At 41.6% G+C, this 21,892-nt stretch overlaps 1 protein-coding gene across 1 annotated transcript in view; it reads left to right on the top strand.

The window, feature by feature from the left end:
* The first annotated feature begins 3,062 nt into the window (after positions 1–3,062).
* Positions 3,063–21,892, top strand: part of LOC144753065 (alpha-(1,3)-fucosyltransferase 7-like) — an 82,839-nt gene continuing 64,009 nt past the window's right edge. Inside the window, exon 1 of the mRNA XM_078640857.1 lies at positions 3,063–3,143. The gene's annotated coding sequence lies outside the window, so the exon portion shown is untranslated. The remainder of the gene's footprint in view (positions 3,144–21,892) is intronic.

The following is a 21,892-nucleotide window of genomic DNA, read 5'->3' as shown; positions in this document are numbered from 1 at the left end:
GGTTTTTACGCATATCACCACAGCTGCAGGCAATTGGGAGGAGTAGCTGACTTCCTGTGCAATAAAGGGTTGCAGCGTCAATAATGAAGGGGTGGTGCAGTTTCAAGTTTGCCATGGACGTCTGAGGAAGGCACTTATGTGCCGAAATGCATTATGTCCGCAATCATTAAATGAGAAGCTTCCAACAGACCCCGCTGTGTCCTCTGATCCCTTCTAACCTGGAGTGGTCTTTGTTCGATATATATATATATGTATATATATATATATATATATATGTATATATATATATATATATATATATATATATAAGTATTAAAAATAAATTACATTTTTTAAAGTTATATTAATTATTTTTTAAATGTTATGTTTATTTAAGTATTTTAAATAAGTTAAAATTAATTTTATGTATTATTATATTACTTTTAAATGACTTTTAAGACATTTAAAAAAATCGATATTTTGACAGTCTATATTTTTTACATTCGATATTTTGGAGTCGATATTTTTGTACTTACCTGTTTGAAGATAGGAAGTCGATATTTTGTCAGTCGATATTTTTACCTCGATATTTTGACTTCTCGATATTGTGACTGTCGATATTATGCAAGTGATCCAATGATCAGACCAGGAGAGTGGGATAGGATCCTTCACCTCTATCCTAGGACCATTTGAGAAAATGCCATCAAGAATGTGTCCTGATGTATGAGTGGTCGGTGCACAGAGTTTTCTCCAAATGAAAATTAAAATCTCCAGGACAGTTATATTCGATCTTGCCAGATAGTGCTCTATTCGATTTCTAAAATCCTGATTAAACATCACTCTGGGTCCAGGAGGCCGATAGGTCACTACACTAACAAAACTTTCAGTTGGTAGGACCTTCAAAGAGAAATATAAGGCCTGATAGGGATCTGAAGGAGTGGTAAGAGCCTCAGTGAAGCACAAATAGATATCTTTATACAGCACTCCTACCCCCCATCCTCCCTTCCCTATCAAGTCTAGAAAGAGCATACCCAGAGGGGATGGCCTCCACCAGATCAGGCCCTGAGCAATCTCTTGCCCAGGTTTCCCTAATGAAAACCCAGGCAGGCTTACGAAGGGACACAAAGTCCCTAAATTCTGCCCTATTCTTAATCAAAGATCTGGTGTTCACAAGATATCCCATAAAAGAATGCTTCAGGGACAAAGAATGAGGCTGACGAGTACCCTCAGAGGAATTCCTAGCCGCACCCAGCAGAATGAGTGCCTTACAGCTTACACACTTGTACACCTGACAACCTACCAGAGGCTCAAGGTTCACAGAACTGAAATGCAACCCATTCTGTACTTGAAGATCCAGGAGCTGTCCTCAGGAATAAATAAGGTGCTTACCGGGGTCAGAAGTAAATAGGCCGGATTCCTGTCTCAAGGCGCAAACTTGGTGCGGACGGGTGCAGACGGGCGTGCCTTTGGCACGCCTTCAGCGCAGATTGCAGCAAGATTTTTCCAGTGAGCCCGGACTTAGCTACATTGGTGAATTTCACTTTAGATTCACTCAGGGCCCACATGGCTGCTGAGTTGGAAGATCGTAAGAATGTGATGAGCGAGAGAGTGATTACACTTTTAGGCGCCTCTGCAGCATCATTTCTCACTAGGCGCTGGTTATCAAGGTTCTGAGAAGTGTCTTTTAACAAATTGAAAGAGTCCCAAGGAGGCCAACATGGCTGCATCAGTCTATGTTGGGACTAGAGGACCATGCTTTCACCTTGCTGAAGGAAATAACGGGAAAGGCTCCTCTCATATTGAGGGAGCGTTTGCTTCGGGCATTGACCTCCCAGAGACAAGAGCCTCATGCAGAGTTTGGCAAAGCTTCCATCAAAGTCACAGCTCCCCTGACTCATTTAGAGTTGTGGGAGGCATTGGGTGGCTGCAGAAGCTCAGTGGACTCTGCCATTGGAAATCATTGATTCAGTGGCCCATCTGCCACAGGGCCACCAGATTACATATTCTTGTACCTCCTTGGACCGGCACTATGCTTGTTTACTACTTCACATGAGTGACAGTCAGCTGGGCCTTCTCCCTGGTTGATGAACGAGGTGCGCATGCGCCGTAAATTCAGCATGATCATTGGACGTGCTAAAAATTATCTGCCAATCAGAAAGAGCTTCAGCCTGGTTCAGCCTGGATATGAGTGCGTCTGCTAAGTCTAAATTATCTTAGGGTTCATAAAGTGAATTCTGCAGTGGCCTGTCTGGTGATGAAAGATGTCAAAGCAGAGGGAGAGGGCTTTAGTGCAAGTCTTTGAAAGATTTACCTTCGACAAGGCCCAGAAAGTTGGGTTCAACAATATCACATTTTAGCTATCTGACAATAGAGAAGGAAAAGGATGGGTCGATAAGAATCGTGGTGTGTCTGAGTCATTTCATCCCCATTTTACACAGCACCTTGCTTGCTGCTGAAAGAAGGCAGATCGAAAGATAAATAACCCGAGGCCGCAGGACAGCTGAGCTCGTCACAGACCGGAAAGATGAATGATGAAACAGCACAAAAAGCAGAAGAGCTCGAAAACAGGGCCCCTTAAGCATGAGGTGGCGGCGAGGGACAGCAGCAGCCGGGGGACACTTCCTGGGGAGCAGCAGAGAGTTCTGCCTCACAGACATCTGCAGGCCAGAGAGTGCCCGGCATCTGACCACAGCAACCGCAGCCGCCAGGGGACTGAAACTAACTGTGCCTCTGGCAGAAACCCACAGGCCTCACAGATCGTGTAAGGACACTTGCTGAGAGGGACCGCTCCACTGTCACCCTCAGGGAGAGACTGCTCCACTCTCAACTGCTGATCGAGACTGCTCCACTCTGAACCTCGGGGAGAGACTGCTCCACACACCTGTTGGGGGAAGACTGCTCCACTGTTCTCTGCAGAGGAAGACTGCTCCACTGTCACCTGCAGAGGAAGACTGCTCCACGGTCACCTGCAGAGGAAGACTGCTCCACTGTCACCTGCTGGGGAAGACTGCTCCACTGTCACCTGCTGGGGAAGACTGCTCCACTGTCACCTGCTGGGGAAGACTGCTCCACTGTCACCTGTTGAGGAAGACTGCTCTACTTTCACCTGCTGATCGAGACTGCTCCACTTTCACCTGCAGGGGGAGACTGCTCCACTAAAAGAGGTACAGACAGGAACCCACACAAGTCGTTGGTTTCAGTGAGTTGGGTACCAGCGTTCGTGTGGTAGTGTTTATCTTCAAATGATCGCCTGTGCTCTATTCTATAGAGACTCTCCCTACTATATTTCGATGGGCACACTACACTCACTCACACTCTCACTCACTCACTCATACAACTATTCAGTCTCTCACTCATAAATTCCCCTTAAATTATTCCTTGTTCCCACATACATTGTACCCTGTGATATTCTTCCCCCACACTCACACACTGCACCGCACCCCCTCACCATACCCTGATAATGCATGAAACAGAAATCCTAGAGTGACATGGGAAGATATCTGGGCCCTGCCTTTTTTCCATACATTCTATATGTGACCCGATAGTGAGTTCAAGGACATGGCCCTCAGCATTCTGAGGAGCAGTCCTTGAACCCTAAGACCTCCATCCTCCCAGAAATCAACGCACCTTGGAAAATGATGCCACTTTTGATACTATCCCCGGCTCTCCCGACATCTCCCCCTCCGACTTACCAGACAATTAAACGTATTGACTCAGGGTCGGACTGGGAACCCAAAGCAGTCCTGGCAAATTTTCTCAGACCAGCCCGCATATGGAAACAATGAGAATGGGTATTGTCATTTATTTTACAATACCACTGTATCAATATATCACCACAATTTTTGAAAGCCCCAAAGGGAGGAGGGAGCAAGGAAGGTGAAAGGAAGGGGTGTGCTCAAAAGCGTGTAAAGTCAAAAAAGGATAAACATAGTCACAAAGAATGAAGACAATCATATACAATATTGGCAATTAACTTAGACCAATTATAACACAAAGAAGCCAATGTATTCAAAGGTCCTTTAAATTGTTAATACAGAACCCATTCAACGGTCACATTAATATCCATTCAATTACTAGAGGACATGTGCCGGAGGTATACAAAGAAAAAAGCAGTCGACGTTTCGACCCCTTGGCGTAGGCTAAATTAGGTCCTTTAACGGGGTCTTCTTCAGGACAGGTGCAGGGTGAGGGAGGGGGCAAATATCTGTAAAGTTAAAAAGATTGCGTAAAAACACTATTTATTATTTATTTATTTATTTGTCACTAAATGAACATGATTTTTAACATAGATGAACCAAGACTATGTCCCATGGGCTTAGGGCCACCTGGGCCTCCAAGGAGAGGAATTAGCGTGAGACCACACAAAAGTTCATGGTCAAACACCGTGACATACATTCACTTCTATACAGAGGAAACGGACCACTCACATATATTGTCAACTCATGGGTTGATCTGTGAAGCTTGACCGTCGTATTCATAAGCTGAAGTTGGGTAGTATGGGGATCGTATCAACTGTAATTAAAACAAGTACAAGTATACAGGCAGTTAGGTCAAAGATTAGCTAGCAGTAGCGACCTTGGACCTATGTGGTCATAACTCCCATTTACTTACATAACAAGGCATAGACAGACAGATGCTGCCTAGGATCCAACCTCTCCTAGTTCTATAGTGAAGGTCGCTGTAGGTAAGAAGGGAGGCGATCGAATCAACTAAAATTATCCATTCACAACATCAGTTGCTTAAAGTGCAGGTACTAAATGGGCAGGTACATACCTCCGTAATGGAGTCAGTCTGAGTGATGACCTTCATTAACTGCAGTGTCGGCAGAGATCAGTGGTGTCACCCCACGGAGCCCTATGTGAAGGAATTAACTATAATACATAAATGGCCCCTTCGATTTAAGCACTTGGCGCACTCAGCGCTCTTTTCACAGTGGCGTGGATTTCAATAATAGCGAACTTACTCGTGTGGACAATCTCGTGGGCGCCAGGTCTGACTAATTGCTTTAACGGGTTCCTGGCGGAGGGCGCGACCGATGGCCACTGGGAAGGTTTGCTGAAAAAATGTGAGAAAACCTGGTCACACACCCGTGATACTATTGTTAAGAATTCCATGTGTAGAGCCCAAAGCGGTACTTACACTTACTCCGGACTCACATCGCTCAGAAGCCTTGTTTACTTTGGCGGGTTACTGACAAGGCGTGCTCGGAGGCCACGGGGAAGGTTTGCTAAAGAAATATGAGAAGAGCTGGTCATACACCCGCAATATTAATATTTGAAGGTTAAATTGTAGAGCCCAACGCGGTACTCACACTAGCTTCCGACTTCTATCGCATGGAAACTTCGCAACACTGCTACGCGGAGTTTGGGGCGGGGTCAGCCTTAGCTTGCCAAGATGGAAATAGAAGAGTTACTCTAGAATCCCGTGTTCGCGGGAAAAGGGCAATAAATAATAAATAGCGTAAGCTTACTGATTTCAAAAATTGAATTGCGGGAGAGTATTAATAGTTAACCCATCACCATATATGGATTATCCCTGGCACATATTACCACTATTACAAACTTGTGCACCTCTCAAGCATGAGGGTGTAGACAAGCTCAGTCGGATCACGTTATTTAAAAGACAAAAGCATATATTGTGCGCAAAATATCAAACCCATCAGCATATACGGATTGTCCCTGGCACATGTTACCACAGTTACAAACTTGTGCACCTCTCAGGCATGAGGGTGTAGACAAGCACAGTCGGACCACATTATTTAAAAGACAAAAACATCTTTTATGGGAGGAATATCAAAATATCAATCTACACATAAATGCACGAGCAACTACTCATGCACTTCTCAAACATGAGAGTGTAAATGAGTGTTAAGGGCGCACTGCTTCAGAGTGTAGTTCCTATGTATCACATTAGTAGAGAACACACCATGTTATACAGGCTGGTTATTGTAAAGCAATATAGTTAGTGCAATTGATGGGTCAACCTAACACTGCCAACTGTGCCAGGCTGCTGTCTTGTTCATTCAGCCCGTTTTTAATTGAGTCCAGAAGGGACATCCATTTGGACTCACGCGTATTGAGGGCTGTTCGCAAATTCCCCCCTCTTGTCCCGAGGGAGACTTTTTCGACAACCCACCATCTCAAATCAGTCACCACATGGCCTGCCTTCTGCCAGTGGTCGACTAGAGGGGCACCTAATACCTTGCATCGCAGTCTGCTGCAGTGTGAAGAGATACGCGCTTTAATTTTCTGTTGGGTCTGTCCCACATATAGCAGATTGCATGGGCATTTTATGATGTATATCACGCTACTGGAACTGCAATTTGTATGAAATTTGAGAGTATAGGTGCGTCCCGCATGGATAAATGACTTGGTTGGAATAGTGGTTTCGCACGCAGTGCAGTTGCCACATCTGAAATGCCCCACCAATGGGGGTAGGTTCCATAACGAGGTTATTGTAGGTTGACTCTCAGTTTCCAAATAGGATTGCACCACCATGTCCCGTATGTTTTTTGCCCTTCTGAAGGAATGCAGTGGAAGTTGAGGTTGGTTGATTTCGCTTGCTACCAAATGCCAGTTCTTGTTGATAATCTGCTTAATCTCGTTGCTGCGAGTCGAAAAGGTGGTCACACAAATCGAGCGTTCAAGTTCCTTGGCATTTGAGGGTAAGGGGTTTAACAGGCTTTCGCGCGGACTGTACCACGCCCTTTTCCTGGCCCGTCTTACCATTCGTGTTGGGTATCCTCGTGAGATCAAACGATCATTCAATGTTTCAGATTCCTTAATGTAATTAGCTCGGGTGGAGCAATTTCTCCTGATCCTCAAGAATTGCCCCACGGGCAAATTGTCCTTCAGTCCCCTGGGGTGGTGGCTCCCATATTGCAATAAAGAATTGCGCTCAGTAGCTTTTCTGTAGAGTGTCGTCTGTAGATGGTCTGTGTCGACATACATGGAAATGTCAAGGAACGGTATGGACACATTACTTGACTCCATGGTAAATTGGATATTGGGGTTTCTAAGATTAAGCCAGTCGTGGAATGCAGCTAATTGTTGTTCATTACCCTCCCAGATGCACAGAACATCGTCGATGTAACGGACCCAGAGAGAAAGATTCGTCTGGAAAGGATTGGTCATGGAAAAGATGTGCTGGTTTTCAAAATCGTCCATATAAATAATCGCTAGGTTCGGTGCGAAGGTAGCCCCCATCGCTACACCTTTGGTCTGTACAAAGAACTCTTCTTGAAAAATAAAAAAGTTTTTTTACATGGCAATACTCAGCAGCTCAACTATAAAGTCCGTAGGGACTTGGACCGGAGCAGATCTTGCATCTAGTACCCTTCTGATAACATCCAAGGCCTCCTGTTGTGGGATGCTAGTGTAGAGGGATATGATGTCACACGTCACTAGAAGTTCATTTTGCTGTTCCTTTGTGTTCAATGCAATCGGCTTTAAAAAGAAATCCATATATTAGCCAATCTCGGGAATTTTTTACCATTTACACCTTGCCGAAGGTTCACAAGAACCTTGACAACCCCCCTGGACGCCCGATTGTGTCGGGGTGCGGTTCAATGTTAGAACCTTTATGTAAATATATTGATTTCTTTTTAAAGCCGATTGCATTGAACACAAAGGCTTACCTCCGCGATACCACTCAAACTATCAATCTGATAGATGAAAGACCATTCAACCAGCAAAATGAACTTCTAGTGACGTGTGACATCATATCCCTCTACACTAGCATCCCACAACAGGAGGCCTTGGATGTTATCAGAAGGGTACTAGATGCAAGATCTGCTCCGGTCCAAGTCCCTACGGACTTTATAGTTGAGCTGCTGAGTATTGCCATGCAAAAAAACTTTTTTATTTTTCAAGAAGAGTTCTTTGTACAGACCAAAGGTGTAGCGATGGGGGCTACCTTCGCACCGAACCTAGCGATTATTTATATGGACGATTTTGAAAACCAGCACATCTTTTCCATGACCAATCCTTTCCAGACGAATCTTTCTCTCTGGGTCCGTTACATCGACGATGTTCTGTGCATCTGGGAGGGTAATGAACAACAATTAGCTGCATTCCACGACTGGCTTAATCTTAGAAACCCCAATATCCAATTTACCATGGAGTCAAGTAATGTGTCCATACCGTTCCTTGACATTTCCATTTATGTCGACACAGACCATCTACAGACGACACTCTACAGAAAAGCTACTGAGCGCAATTCTTTATTGCAATATGGGAGCCACCACCCCAGGGGACTGAAGGACAATTTGCCCGTGGGGCAATTCTTGAGGATCAGGAGAAATTGCTCCACCCGAGCTAATTACATTAAGGAATCTGAAACATTGAATGATCGTTTGATCTCACGAGGATACCCAACACGAATGGTAAGACGGGCCAGGAAAAGGGCGTGGTACAGTCCGCGCGAAAGCCTGTTAAACCCCTTACCCTCAAATGCCAAGGAACTTGAACGCTCGATTTGTGTGACCACCTTTTCGACTCGCAGCAACGAGATTAAGCAGATTATCAACAAGAACTGGCATTTGGTAGCAAGCGAAATCAACCAACCTCAACTTCCACTGCATTCCTTCAGAAGGGCAAAAAACATACGGGACATGGTGGTGCAATCCTATTTGGAACCTGAGAGTCAACCTACAATAACCTCGTTATGGAACCTACCCCCATTGGTGGGGCATTTCAGATGTGGCAACTGCACTGCGTGCGAAACCACTATTCCAACCAAGTCATTTATCCATGCGGGACGCACCTATACTCTCAAATTTCATACAAATTGCAGTTCCAGTAGCGTGATATACATCATAAAATGCCCATGCAATCTGCTATATGTGGGACAGACCCAACAGAAAATTAAAGCGCGTATCTCTTCACACTGTAGCAGACTGCGATGCAAGGTATTAGGTGCCCCTCTAGTCGACCACTGGCAGAAGGCAGGCCATGTGGTGACTGATTTGAGATGGTGGGTTGTCGAAAAAGTCTCCCTCGGGACAAGAGGGGGGAATTTGCGAACAGCCCTCAATACGCGTGAGTCCAAATGGATGTCCCTTCTGGACTCAATTAAAAACGGGCTGAATGAACAAGACAGCAGCCTGGCACAGTTGCTAGCGTTAGGTTGACCCATCAATTGCACTAACTATATTGCTTTACAATAACCAGCCTGTATAACATGGTGTGTTCTCTACTAATGTGATACATAGGAACTACACTCTGAAGCAGTGCGCCCTTAACACTCATTTACACTCTCATGTTTGAGAAGTGCATGAGTAGTTGCTCGTGCATTTATGTGTAGATTGATATTTTGATATTCCTCCCATAAAAGATGTTTTTGTCTTTTAAATAATGTGGTCCGACTGTGCTTGTCTACACCCTCATGCCTGAGAGGTGCACAAGTTTGTAACTGTGGTAACATGTGCCAGGGACAATCCGTATATGCTGATGGGTTTGATATTTTGCGCACAATATATGCTTTTGTCTTTTAAATAACGTGATCCGACTGAGCTTGTCTACACCCTCATGCTTGAGAGGTGCACAAGTTTGTAATAGTGGTAATATGTGCCAGGGATAATCCATATATGGTGATGGGTTAACTATTAATACTCTCCCGCAATTCAATTTTTGAAATCAGTAAGCTTACGCTATTTATTATTTATTGCCCTTTTCCGCGAACACGGGATTCTAGAGTAACTCTTCTATTTCCATCTTGGCAAGCTAAGGCTGACCCCGCCCCAAACTCCGCGTAGCAGTGTTGCGAAGTTTCCATGCGATAGAAGTCGGAAGCTAGTGTGAGTACCGCGTTGGGCTCTACAATTTAACCTTCAAATATTAATATTGCGGGTGTATGACCAGCTCTTCTCATATTTCTTTAGCAAACCTTCCCCGTGGCCTCCGAGCACGCCTTGTCAGTAACCCGCCAAAGTAAACAAGGCTTCTGAGCGATGTGAGTCCGGAGTAAGTGTAAGTACCGCTTTGGGCTCTACACATGGAATTCTTAACAATAGTATCACGGGTGTGTGACCAGGTTTTCTCACATTTTTTCAGCAAACCTTCCCAGTGGCCATCGGTCGCGCCCTCCGCCAGGAACCCATTAAAGCAATTAGTCAGACCTGGCGCCCACGAGATTGTCCACACGAGTAAGTTCGCTATTATTGAAATCCACGCCACTGTGAAAAGAGCGCTGAGTGCGCCAAGTGCTTAAATCGAAGGGGCCATTTATGTATTATAGTTAATTCCTTCACATAGGGCTCCGTGGGGTGACACCACTGATCTCTGCCGACACTGCAGTTAATGAAGGTCATCACTCAGACTGACTCCATTACGGAGGTATGTACCTGCCCATTTAGTACCTGCACTTTAAGCAACTGATGTTGTGAATGGATAATTTTAGTTAATTCGATCGCCTCCCTTCTTACCTACAGCGACCTTCACTATAGAACTAGGAGAGGTTGGATCCTAGTCAGCATCTGTCTGTCTATGCCTTGTTATGTAAGTAAATGGGAGTTATGACCACATAGGTCCAAGGTCGCTACTGCTAGCTAATCTTTGACCTAACTGCCTGTATACTTGTACTTGTTTTAATTACAGTTGATACGATCCCCATACTACCCAACTTCAGCTTATGAATACGACGGTCAAGCTTCACAGATCAACCCATGAGTTGACAATATATGTGAGTGGTCCGTTTCCTCTGTATAGAAGTGAATGTATGTCACGGTGTTTGACCATGAACTTTTGTGTGGTCTCACGCTAATTCCTCTCCTTGGAGGCCCAGGTGGCCCTAAGCCCATGGGACATAGTCTTGGTTCATCTATGTTAAAAATCATGTTCATTTAGTGACAAATAAATAAATAAATAATAAATAGTGTTTTTACGCAATCTTTTCAACTTTACAGATAATTGCCCCCTCCCTCACCCTGCACCTGTCCTGAAGAAGACCCCGTTAAAGGACCTAATTTAGCCTACGCCAAGGGGTCGAAACGTCGACGGCTTTTTTCTTTGTATACCTCCGGCACATGTCCTCTAGTAATTGAATGGATATTAATGTGACCGTTGAATGGGTTCTGTATTAACAATTTAAAGGACCTTTGAATACATTGGCTCCTTTGTGTTATAATTGGTCTAAGTTAATTGCCAATATTGTATATGATTGTCTTCATTCTTTGTGACTATGTTTATCCTTTTTTGACTTTACACGCTTTTGAGCACACCCCTTCCTTTCACCTTCCTTGCTCCCTCCTCCCTTTGGGGCTTTCAAAAATTGTGGTGATATATTGATACAGTGGTATTGTAAAATAAATGACAATACCCATTCTCATTGTTTTCATTGATACATATGAATCTGTGAGTGTGTGTTGCTTATAACACGTTTCCCTTGCGGGGACCCCTCTTTACACTTACCATTTAACGCCCAGGTCCCCGCGACTGCATGGGTCCAACCCCCTCTTGTGTAACAGCCCCCATATGGGGCATAACAAGCGAGCAAAGTGATCAAGCCTGACCACTAAATTAGGGTGTGGGTGTATCTCCCCCTAAGAAAAATCGGAAAAAATAGCCGACATGGTGCATTCTATGTTAAGACTAGAAGAAGCAGTCGTGGATAGTAGAAAATATGTTTATTCAGTGACACAACCCCAGAGGCATACAGGTTCCTTCTTCATCCAGCAACCATTCTCATCTGATATGTTCCCTGGATTCTACACTCCAGAATCCAGTGAACATGACATACTCAACATAGAACATTGAGACTGTTACCAAGATACAACATATATTCTTTTCTATAATAAAAATAACTTAAATAAAAATAGAAATGATATGAACAAGTAAACATATGTAAAGAAATAAGATGTTGCAACTGGATAATATTCCAATTTAAATACACCATTGTTTACGTGCATTTATAAACTTTCATCCAGAATGGTTTTGATTTAGGGCGAACAGATTTCTCTTTCATATTCTCAATTGATGCTTTGACATTACAACACATGTTTCATTATATATTCAATTGTATTAGTTTTTTAAGCATAGTTAATGATGACCTTAATGTGCACCAGGATACGGCAATCTTTAATGGGGCTCTACAATGATTCCCTCACTAACACCCTCCAACAGTGCCTCTCCTCTCTCCATTGCCCCTCTCTCACATGTATTTCATTTGTTTATAGCACCTCTCATACCAGTGCAAGGTCTCGGAGTATTTTACATCACACACACATACAGAGACAAACATGCATGTGTAAATCAGTGTATAGAAAATGATACATAAAACAAAGAGAACTACAAGGTGTCAGTCATTTTGGTAGGCATTTTTTAAGAGTGCTTGATCTGGGGATGCACAAACTCAGGATTCAGAACCTAACACAGTAATTAGGAATTACTTTATTAATAAGAAATTATTTCTACCCAAACTAACCATTTTTTGCAAAATTAAGTTAATGAAAGACAGGGAAAAAAACATAAGTTTCTAACCTAGATTAAGATTGTAATTTATAAACTGCATAGTAACAAAGTGACCTTTTGACAAAAACAGTAACCCACTAAGCTATGCACATAAAATACTGTTCTGCCATCTGTATACTACACGCTCTTTCCAGCAGTCATATTGACCCTATGCGCTACCTTAGATGAGTCAAGCCTGCCACTAGACAACATTTCGATCTCTCTCCAGCAAGTTCACTAATCACCAACGTTATTTTGGCACTTTTATTGTTGCCTGAAAACAATTGGATATATAAGGAACTCTGCAGTGTATTTAAAACTGCTGCCCTGCTACAAAACCCTCTGTAACAAAAGCGGCCCCCACTCTTCCTGCCTCCTGGGGAAACGCCTGATGCCCGGTACAGCCAGTCCGGCCATGGTCTGAGTGCAGACACTCTCAGAGACCAAGGCTGCTCTCCTTGATTTCTCTCTTCTTCCAAGCAAGGTCTGCTGCTGGGCCAATGCTACTAAAAGACCAGGTCTCACTGACCACCCTAAGCCTGATCTGTTGATCTTAGATATGGACTTATGCTAGCCTGTTCTCCTCTGTGCCTCTCTGCCCTCCATTGCTGTGAGCAGGAGATGGACTAGAGTGGATTATATAGTGCAGACTACCTCACTGAGGTCCTACGCTGACCACTTTACTTTTCCAAATATCTGAAAACTAGTACCCATAAACCTGTTCATTACCACCATCCACTGGCCCCCGCCCTCCATAGCCTTTTTAGTTAGGTACACCTTATTGCTTGTAGGGAAATTTCGCACTCACACCTCTAACATTATTCACTAAGGGCCAGATGTACGACCTGTTTTTGCATGCGCAAATGGGTTTGCGAACCCGTTTGCGCATGCAAAAACATATTGCGCTATGTGCTTAGCCTATTTAGCGAGTTGCAATTTTTTTGCGATTCGCTAAATAGGTTTTGCGACTCGCTATTTGTAAGGGGAGTTCCCTTACCAAATAGCGAGTCTCAAAACAAGTGCACAGACAGAATATCGAGTTTTTAATATCGATATACACAAATATTGAGATGCAAATATCGTGATACAGGAATATCGACAGCAAGAATATCCTAGTCGAGAATGTCGACTTTAACTTAAGAAATATAATTTTTTCAAATATTGAAGTCAATAATATTGTTTGAAAAAATATCGTTTAAAATATCGCTTTTTATATTAGTGTTATGTATTTTAGTATACATTTTAAAAGTATGTAAGCTAATTTTTTTTAAATAAGTATTACTTATGTTTTTAAATATATGTGTTACTTTTTTAGTAGTTATTAATTTTATGTTAATTAAATTTAGCATTTTTTAGTTCTGTAGCGGGTTGTGGGTTTATAGGGGAATAGGGTGGGAAGTAATTTAATGATATGAATATTTTATATTTATTAGTATTTATTTAATTTAGATTTTATAGTGTTAATTGTGGTAGTTCATTTTTTTATTAGTTGTTAATTTTAATTAATTAAATAATTGATAAATATGTTAATTGTGTTATTTATTTTAGGAGCGGGTTGTGGGTATATAGGGGAATGGGGGAAGTAATTTAATTACAATAAATTAATTAATATGTTATATTTATTTAGTAGTATTTATTTAATTTAGATTTTATAGTGTTAATTGTGGTACTTCATTTTTTATTAATTATTAATTGGTTGTTAATTTTTATTAATTAATTAAGTGATAATTATGTTAATTGTGGTATTTATTTTTAGGAGCGGGTTGTGGGTTTATAGGGGAATAGGGTGGGAAGTAATATAATTATAATAAATTAATTAATTATTTTTATTTATTAGTATTTATTTAATTTAGATTTTATAGTGTTAATTGTGGTAATTCATTTTTTATTTATTAATTATTAATCGGTTGTTAATGTATAATTAATTAATTGATAATAATATTAATTGTTTTATATATTTTTTAGGAGCCGGTTGTGGGTTTATAGGGCAATAGGGTGGGAAGTTATCTAATTATAATAAATTAATTAATATTCTTTATTTATTAGTATTTATTTAATTTAGATTAAATAGTGTTAATTGCGGGAATTCATTTATTATTAATTAATTATTAATTGGTTGATAATTATTATTAATTAATTGGTAATTATGTTAATTACTTCAATTTTATAGGAGCGGGTTGTGAGTTTATAGGAGAATAGGGTGTGAAGTAATGTATTTAAAAATAATGAATAATTCATTGTTAATTAATGGCAAGTAAATAAGTAAAAATTGATTATGAAAATTGTGTAATTAATTTGAGATGTGAGTTGTGGGGTTTATAGTGGTAAAGGGTGGAAAGTAAATTATTTACAATTAATTAAAAAGTTGTTAATTGATAATTTAATATTGTAAAATTAGTTATAGAAATTGTGAAATGATTTTTTGGTATGTGTTGTGGTATTTGTTGGGGTAGAGAGTGGAAAGAATTTTCGGTTTTATCAATTAATAATTAGTTGCTCATCATTATTCATTTATTAATTGATTTTTATTTATGGTAATTGTTTACTTTTATTTTGTATGTGGATTTTGGTTTATAGGGGTAATGTTTGATGAGTAAATTAATTATTAACTTTTTAATAAATAATAATTGTTTATTTGATCATTAATTATGTTTAATTATGGAGGTACACTGCTTTAGAAATTTAGATATGTGATGTGAATTGGGTGGTGTTATAGGGTAGGAAATAAAAATATAAATTTTATGTAACAATAATTTTGATTATAATTAATTTCTATTAAATGTAGTTATTTGTTTGAACATTATTTTTTGAAATTTTATAACATTATCTTTGTAGGTAATTTTATAGATTTTTTTTAACATTATTATATGTTTCCATCTTTTGTAATTGTTGTTATTTTTATATATTTTTTAGTTTTGTAACATTATTTGTATTGTAGTTGATATTTTGTTTGTTTTTAATTTTTTATCGACTTCAGTGGGAATATTAATCCCCCCCTCTACTATCCAACACTTTCCCTACTGTTGCACTCATTGAAGTTGGAATATTACATTCGACCCCTCCGCTATCCAACACTTTCCCTACTGTTGCACTCACTAAAGTGGGGATAGTAATTTGTACCCGTCTGCTATCCAACACTTTCCCTACTGTTGCACTCACTGGAGTGGGAATAGTAATTTGTACCCCTCCGCTATCCAACACTTTCCCTACTGTTGCACTCACTGGAGTGGTACTAGTAATTTTTATATCTTCGCTATCCAACACTTTCCCTACTGTTGCACTCACTAAAGTGGGGATAGTAATTTGTACCCGTCTGCTATCCAACACTTTCCCTACTGTTGCACTCACTGGAGTGGGAATAGTGATTTGTACCCCTCCGCTATCCACCACTTTCTCTACGGTTGCACTCACTGGAGTGGGAACAATACATTTTACATCTTCGCTATCCAACACTTTCCCTACTCTTGCACTCACTGGAGTGGGAATAGTGATTTGTTCCCCTCCGCTATCCACCACTTTCCCTACCGTTGCACTCACTGGAGTGGGAATAGTGATTTGTACCCCTCCGCTCTCCAGCACTTTCCTTACTGTTGCACTCACTGGAGTGGGAATAGTAATTTTTACCCCTCCGCTATCCAATATTTTCCCTACTGTTGCATGTAGTGGAGTGGGAATAGTAAATTGTTCCTCTCCGCTATCCAACACTTTCCCTACTGTTGCACTCATTGGAGTGGGAATAGTAATTTTTACCCCTCCTTTATCCAACACTTTCCCTACTGTTACACTCACTGGAGTGGGAATGGTAATTTTTACCCCTCCACTATCCAACACTTTCCCTACTGTTGCACTCACTGGAGTGGTAATAGTAATTCTTACATCTTCGCTATCCAACACTTTCCCTAGTGTTGCACTCACTGGAGTGGGAATAGTGATTTGTACCCCTCCTCTATCCACCACTTTCCCTACTGTTGCAGTCATTGGAGTGGGAACAGTAAGGGGTCGATTCCGATTCGGGGAAAAAATCATCCGTACGATTCTTTTCCGGAGCCATCTCCGTATGAATCGTGAACATGCCGTACGAACCGACGAGTACGATCCGGATCGGGGGATGAGGACGCGATTTGTACGGTCCACGTCAGGTAAGGGCGATTCGTACGGAAAAGCACACATTCACATACACACCGTACGGTGCGTACACCCCATGATCGCAGGGGTATGCACCGTACCCCTGCGATCATGGGGTGTATGCACCGTACCCCACGATCACAGGGTGTACGCACCGTACTCCCAGCGAACATGGGGTACGGTGCGTAAACCCTGCAATTGCGGGGTACGGTGCGTACACCCCATGATCGCAGGGGTACGCACCGTACCCCTGCGATCATGGGGTGTACGCACCGTACCCGGGGGGGGGGGGCTGTTCCGTACCTGTTTCGAGGCGAACTCTGCTTCTCCGGACGTTTTCGGCTCCCGTAAAAAAAGCGTTGTACGGTGTGTACCCGACACGATTCGTACTTGCTGGGTCGGAAAAAGCAGCCGAGAACCGTACGGATGTGGCGTACAGCAGATTCCGAGGGAGATTCGCACAGGGATTTGATTCGTACGGACTCTGTACGATTCGTACGGAGCCCTGCTCCTGGTATGAATCGTACTTCGTCGTACGTATGGGGGACGTTGCAGGGTATAATTCGTATGGGAAAAACGCTCCGTACGGCTATTCGGAGTGGTTTTTCCCGAATCGGAAACGACCCCTAAATTTTTTCCATCCGCTCTCCAACACTCTCCCTACTGTTTTGCGCTCACTGGAGTGGGACTAGTAATTTTTACCCCACTGCTATCCAATATTTTCCCTACTGTTGCATTAAGTGGAGTGGAATAGTTAATTGTTCCTCTCTGCTATCCAACACTTTCTCTACTGTTGCACTCATTGGAGTGGGAATTTTAATTTTTACCCCTCCGCTATCCAGCACTTTCCCTACTGGTGCACTCACTGGAGTGGGAATAGTCATTTTTACCCCTCCGCTATCCAATATTTTCCCTACTGTTGCATTTAGTGGAGTGGGAATAGTCAATTTTACCCCTCCGCAACCAACACTTTCCCTTCTGTTGCACTCATTGGGGTGCGAATAGTAATTTTTACCCCTACGCTATCCAACACTTTCCCTACATTTGCACTCACTTCAGTGGGAATAGTAATATTTACCCCTCCGTTATCCAACACTTTCTCCACTGTTGCACTCACTGGAGTGGGAATAGTAAATGTTTCCCCCCGCTATCCAACATTTTTCCTACTGTTGCACTCAATGGAGTGGGGATAGAATGTTTTCCCCTCCGCTATCCAACATTTTTCCTACTGTTGCACTCAATGGGGTGGGAATAGAATTTTTTCCCCTCCGCTATCCAACACTTTCCCTACTGTTGTACTCACTGGAGTGGGAATAGTAATTTTTTCCCCTCCGCTATCCAACACTTTCGCTACTGTTGAATGTAAGTTTCAAAATTATTAAATATATTAATGTTTTAATTTATAATATAATTTTGTTATTACATTTTATGTTATTGGTGTGTATATATATATATATATATATATATATATATATATATATATATATATATAATATGTTTGTAACATTTTAAAATAAATAAAAATTATTAGTTAATTAAATATACATTTATATGTTACTTTTTATATGTGTATGTTTAAAAAAATTTTATTAGATTTATTTATTATATTTGTTAAAATGTACATTACATCTAAATAATTGTTTTAAGTTAATTTTATTATTTGATTAACTTAGCTTTATTTTTTATATATATAAAAAAACAATATTTTGTACATCGATATTTTTTACATGTATATTATGTTTTCCATATTAGTCATTTACATTATAAAGATAGGATGTCGATATTTTGGCAAACGATATTTTTGTGTCGATATTTGTGTATGGGGATATTTTGGTCATTGACATTATGTCAGTGATCCCTCAAGCAATGTACGAATGTTTTGCGACCGCAATTGCGGTCGCAAAACACTCGGAATTACCACCTACTTTAAGTAGGTGGTAATGCATTTGCAAATGGGAAGGGGTCACCAGGAAAATGGACTGTATTTTAAAAAAAGCTGCTTTATTAAAAAGCAGTCCCAGACATGGTGGTCTGCTGAGCCCAGCAGGCCACGATCCCTGAGAAGGGTGGCATTCACAATGGGCTCGCAAATTGCGAGAGGCTCATTTTTGCGACCCCATTGGGAATCGCAAAACAATGTAAACACACTGCTGTACATTTCATTTAGCGCCTCGCAGTTTTCAACGTGTCGCAAATTGCATGACGCTAAATGAAAGGGTCGTACATCTGGCCCCAAGATATCACCCTGGTTTTCAGCACTTTGAAGTCATCAAAATGGCAGAGGTGTAATGGATAGTACAGTCGCAGAACTGCTGCCCTTGCATATTTATGTTTTTGTGTCCAGTGGTGAGGCCACACTCTTCACAGATTAGAGTTTCAGCCTGTGCTGCTGCGATATGAGCTTTAACGTGTAGAACTGCTACAACAAAGGCAGCTTCATTGCTCCTGTAGCTAATACAACGCTGCTAGTGAGCCACACTAAAGGCTAACTGAAGTCACAGCAGTTAAATGAGGTAATTCAGACCAGGTATGTGTTGTAGAAAGAGAAGCAGGGGCAAAGCCGAGATATGAAGCTGTTGACCTAAGCTTTTCATACAGAAGTGGCGCCCTATGACACCATCACAAGGTGGAACATACAGAGCTTTCAACTATTCAGCACTTGTGGGAGTAAATGCTAACTAGTCTAATCAATGGTATAATAGTAAATTACATCACAGGAAGAGACATCACCAGACTTATAATCAATGATTTTGGTAAAAAAATCTTTTATATCCACTAGTCCCCTATAGTTGGAGTTACACAGACTGCGAGTGTTGCCATGATTTGGCAATGGTCCTGCTTCACCAGGCTCGTGGTTCCCCACTCTATTTAGAATCCGGGGAAACGTTGGATATCCAACAATGGAGCCTCCTCTGCCTCCATCGTTGCAAATCTTTGACCTGACGGATCCTCTTCCACAGGGCAGTCAGGTCCCAGTGATGGCCGCCATGTCCTATTTACGGCGAGGCGACTAGATTTCTCTTCTGAGGACTTCCATTTGAGGGGTGGTGGTTCTCATCAGGGAATCACTCAATAGCCCCCAAGAACAGAGAGAAAACTCCCTGAGCATTGTGGACTTTTTTTTCAATAAAAAACTCCTGCTTTCAGGAATTATTCTTCAAAAGGAAAAAAGTTTGCAGAGTGGCTGCAACAAAGCAGGCTTAGCAAACTCACCAGCCTTCAGAGCAACTGCTACACCGGCGGTGGCTCTGAAGACTTTAGAGACACCCATGAGGCAAGTGTGGACCTCCCAATATGGGGATCAGTCCTACACCAGGTGAGCGGTGCCATGGCCTCTCTTGACTTGGCGTAATGATGGACCCCCCACCAGAGTCTCAACGCCTCTGTTTGTGACTAGCTTTCTAATAATCCCACTACCGTTTTTTACTCTATAACTCTGTCGATCATGTTATGTTTATGTATCTGTTCAACAATTTGAAACGGCAAGCTGTGTGGAATTTACTAGGACATTTTTTTAAGAATGAAATTTGTTGTAAATATTTTTAAACTACTGACATGCATTTTTATATGATTTTCTATCAACTACAAATGCATGTTTTGTAAAATGTAAGATACAAGAAAATGAAAAAGCCACAAAATAATGTACAATGACTACAAAAGAAATCTACATTTTGGCTAAAATTATAATATATGCAGGTGTCCACAGCGAATATTGGCAATATGTTACCCCAACAAGCAAATTTCACTAATGAGATAGTTTAGGTAATATACACTTAAAAGTTATAATGACTGCCGATTTGTATGACCTCAGGAAGTATATCCATTAATTACCATAGATGTATATGCACTAATGGAAAATACAAGGTTAATCTATGGGCCAGTAGAAATTTGCATACACAGTTTGAGCTTAAAATTTGCTTCAGTTGCTCTGTCTGTATTACTCATACATGCCCACTGACAATAATATGCATAAATGGCCATCGAGTAGTTGGTGTCTATGTGCCCATGAGGTAATGCGCATGACCTTAAACAGTACACGCACCAATGCTAGCAGTATTAAGCTTCCATGGTCCCTGAAAGGATACGCATCAAAGACCTCTGGCAGTAATATGCCTAAATTGTCACAAAGAGTGATATGTATCAGTGGCATTCGATATCAACATGCATCAGTGTGATCTGACGTTATGCGTCAATGCTTCCTGACAGTAATGTGCATCAATACCCCCTGACATTCTTAGGAATCAATAGCCCCCTGCAGTAATGTGTGTTATTGAAAGGTTTCACCACTCCGTCCATCATCTCCTTGTGTTTTCTTTGTTCGCCCTAAGTTGGCAGGGTATGCCAAGACATGGGTCCCTTGCTCACTTTGCCACTGGATTCAAGATAGCCTGGCAGATGACGGCTGTTAGCCCCAAACCGGTGCCAGGATGCTTGGATCCGATCCAGGGAAGACATGGCTTGGCAGTTCGGGCTGGACTGTTCCCATGAGGCACAGGGTTCAGACTGATTTGCATTTAGCTGTGTCTGAACTGGGGTGGCGAAGTGAGCTAAAGAACAATGATGGATTCAACCCAGATCTGTGACTGGGGGTGAGTGTTTGAAAAGTTTCAGCACTCCGTCCATCATCTCCTTGTGTTTGCTTTGTTATTGGCTTCAGACAGTGACATGCCTCATTGGCCCAATTCTGTACTGTGCATCAGTGCCCTCCTGAAAGAATTATTTGCCAATAAACCCTGTCCGACATATCCATCATTCATCCACTGCTCCAGAGAACAGCACACATTGGTGCACTCTGATAACAATATGCATTAATGTCACCAAACAATATCACACAGGCGTGGCCCCAGGCAATTATGCACAGCAATGATCCAACAGAGCATCTTCCATCAATACCACCCAACAGAAATATCTATCAATGGTTACAGGCAGTATATGCGTTGATGACCAGAGGCAGTATTATGCATCATGGGCCCTTTGCAGTGATATATATCAGTGCCACCTAACTGCAATATATATCAGTGCCCTCTGGTAGCAATATGCATTGATGTCCTAAACCAGTAATATGCATTTGTTTTGGATGTTGATATTATTCACCAGTGGCCTCAGACAAAATATTAATCAGTGGTCAATTACACTAGTATATCTCAGTGCATCCCAACTGTTATATACCAGACAACAATAGGTATCAGTGAACTCACATACCATTGCATATCAAAGGCCCAAGTCAGTGTTATACATTAGTGCTCCAGGACAACAAAATAAATAGACAGTGGCAGACAGTGATATGCATCAAAGGCCCAATACAATAACATACATCAAGTGCCCCAGAGAGCATAATGAAT

This window comes from Lissotriton helveticus, chromosome 5_1 (assembly GCF_964261635.1).
Source record: "Lissotriton helveticus chromosome 5_1, aLisHel1.1, whole genome shotgun sequence".
NCBI lineage: Eukaryota > Metazoa > Chordata > Amphibia > Caudata > Salamandridae > Lissotriton > Lissotriton helveticus.
The sequence above is the reverse complement of the archived record's forward strand: the minus strand, read 5'-3'. Positions and strand labels throughout refer to the sequence as shown.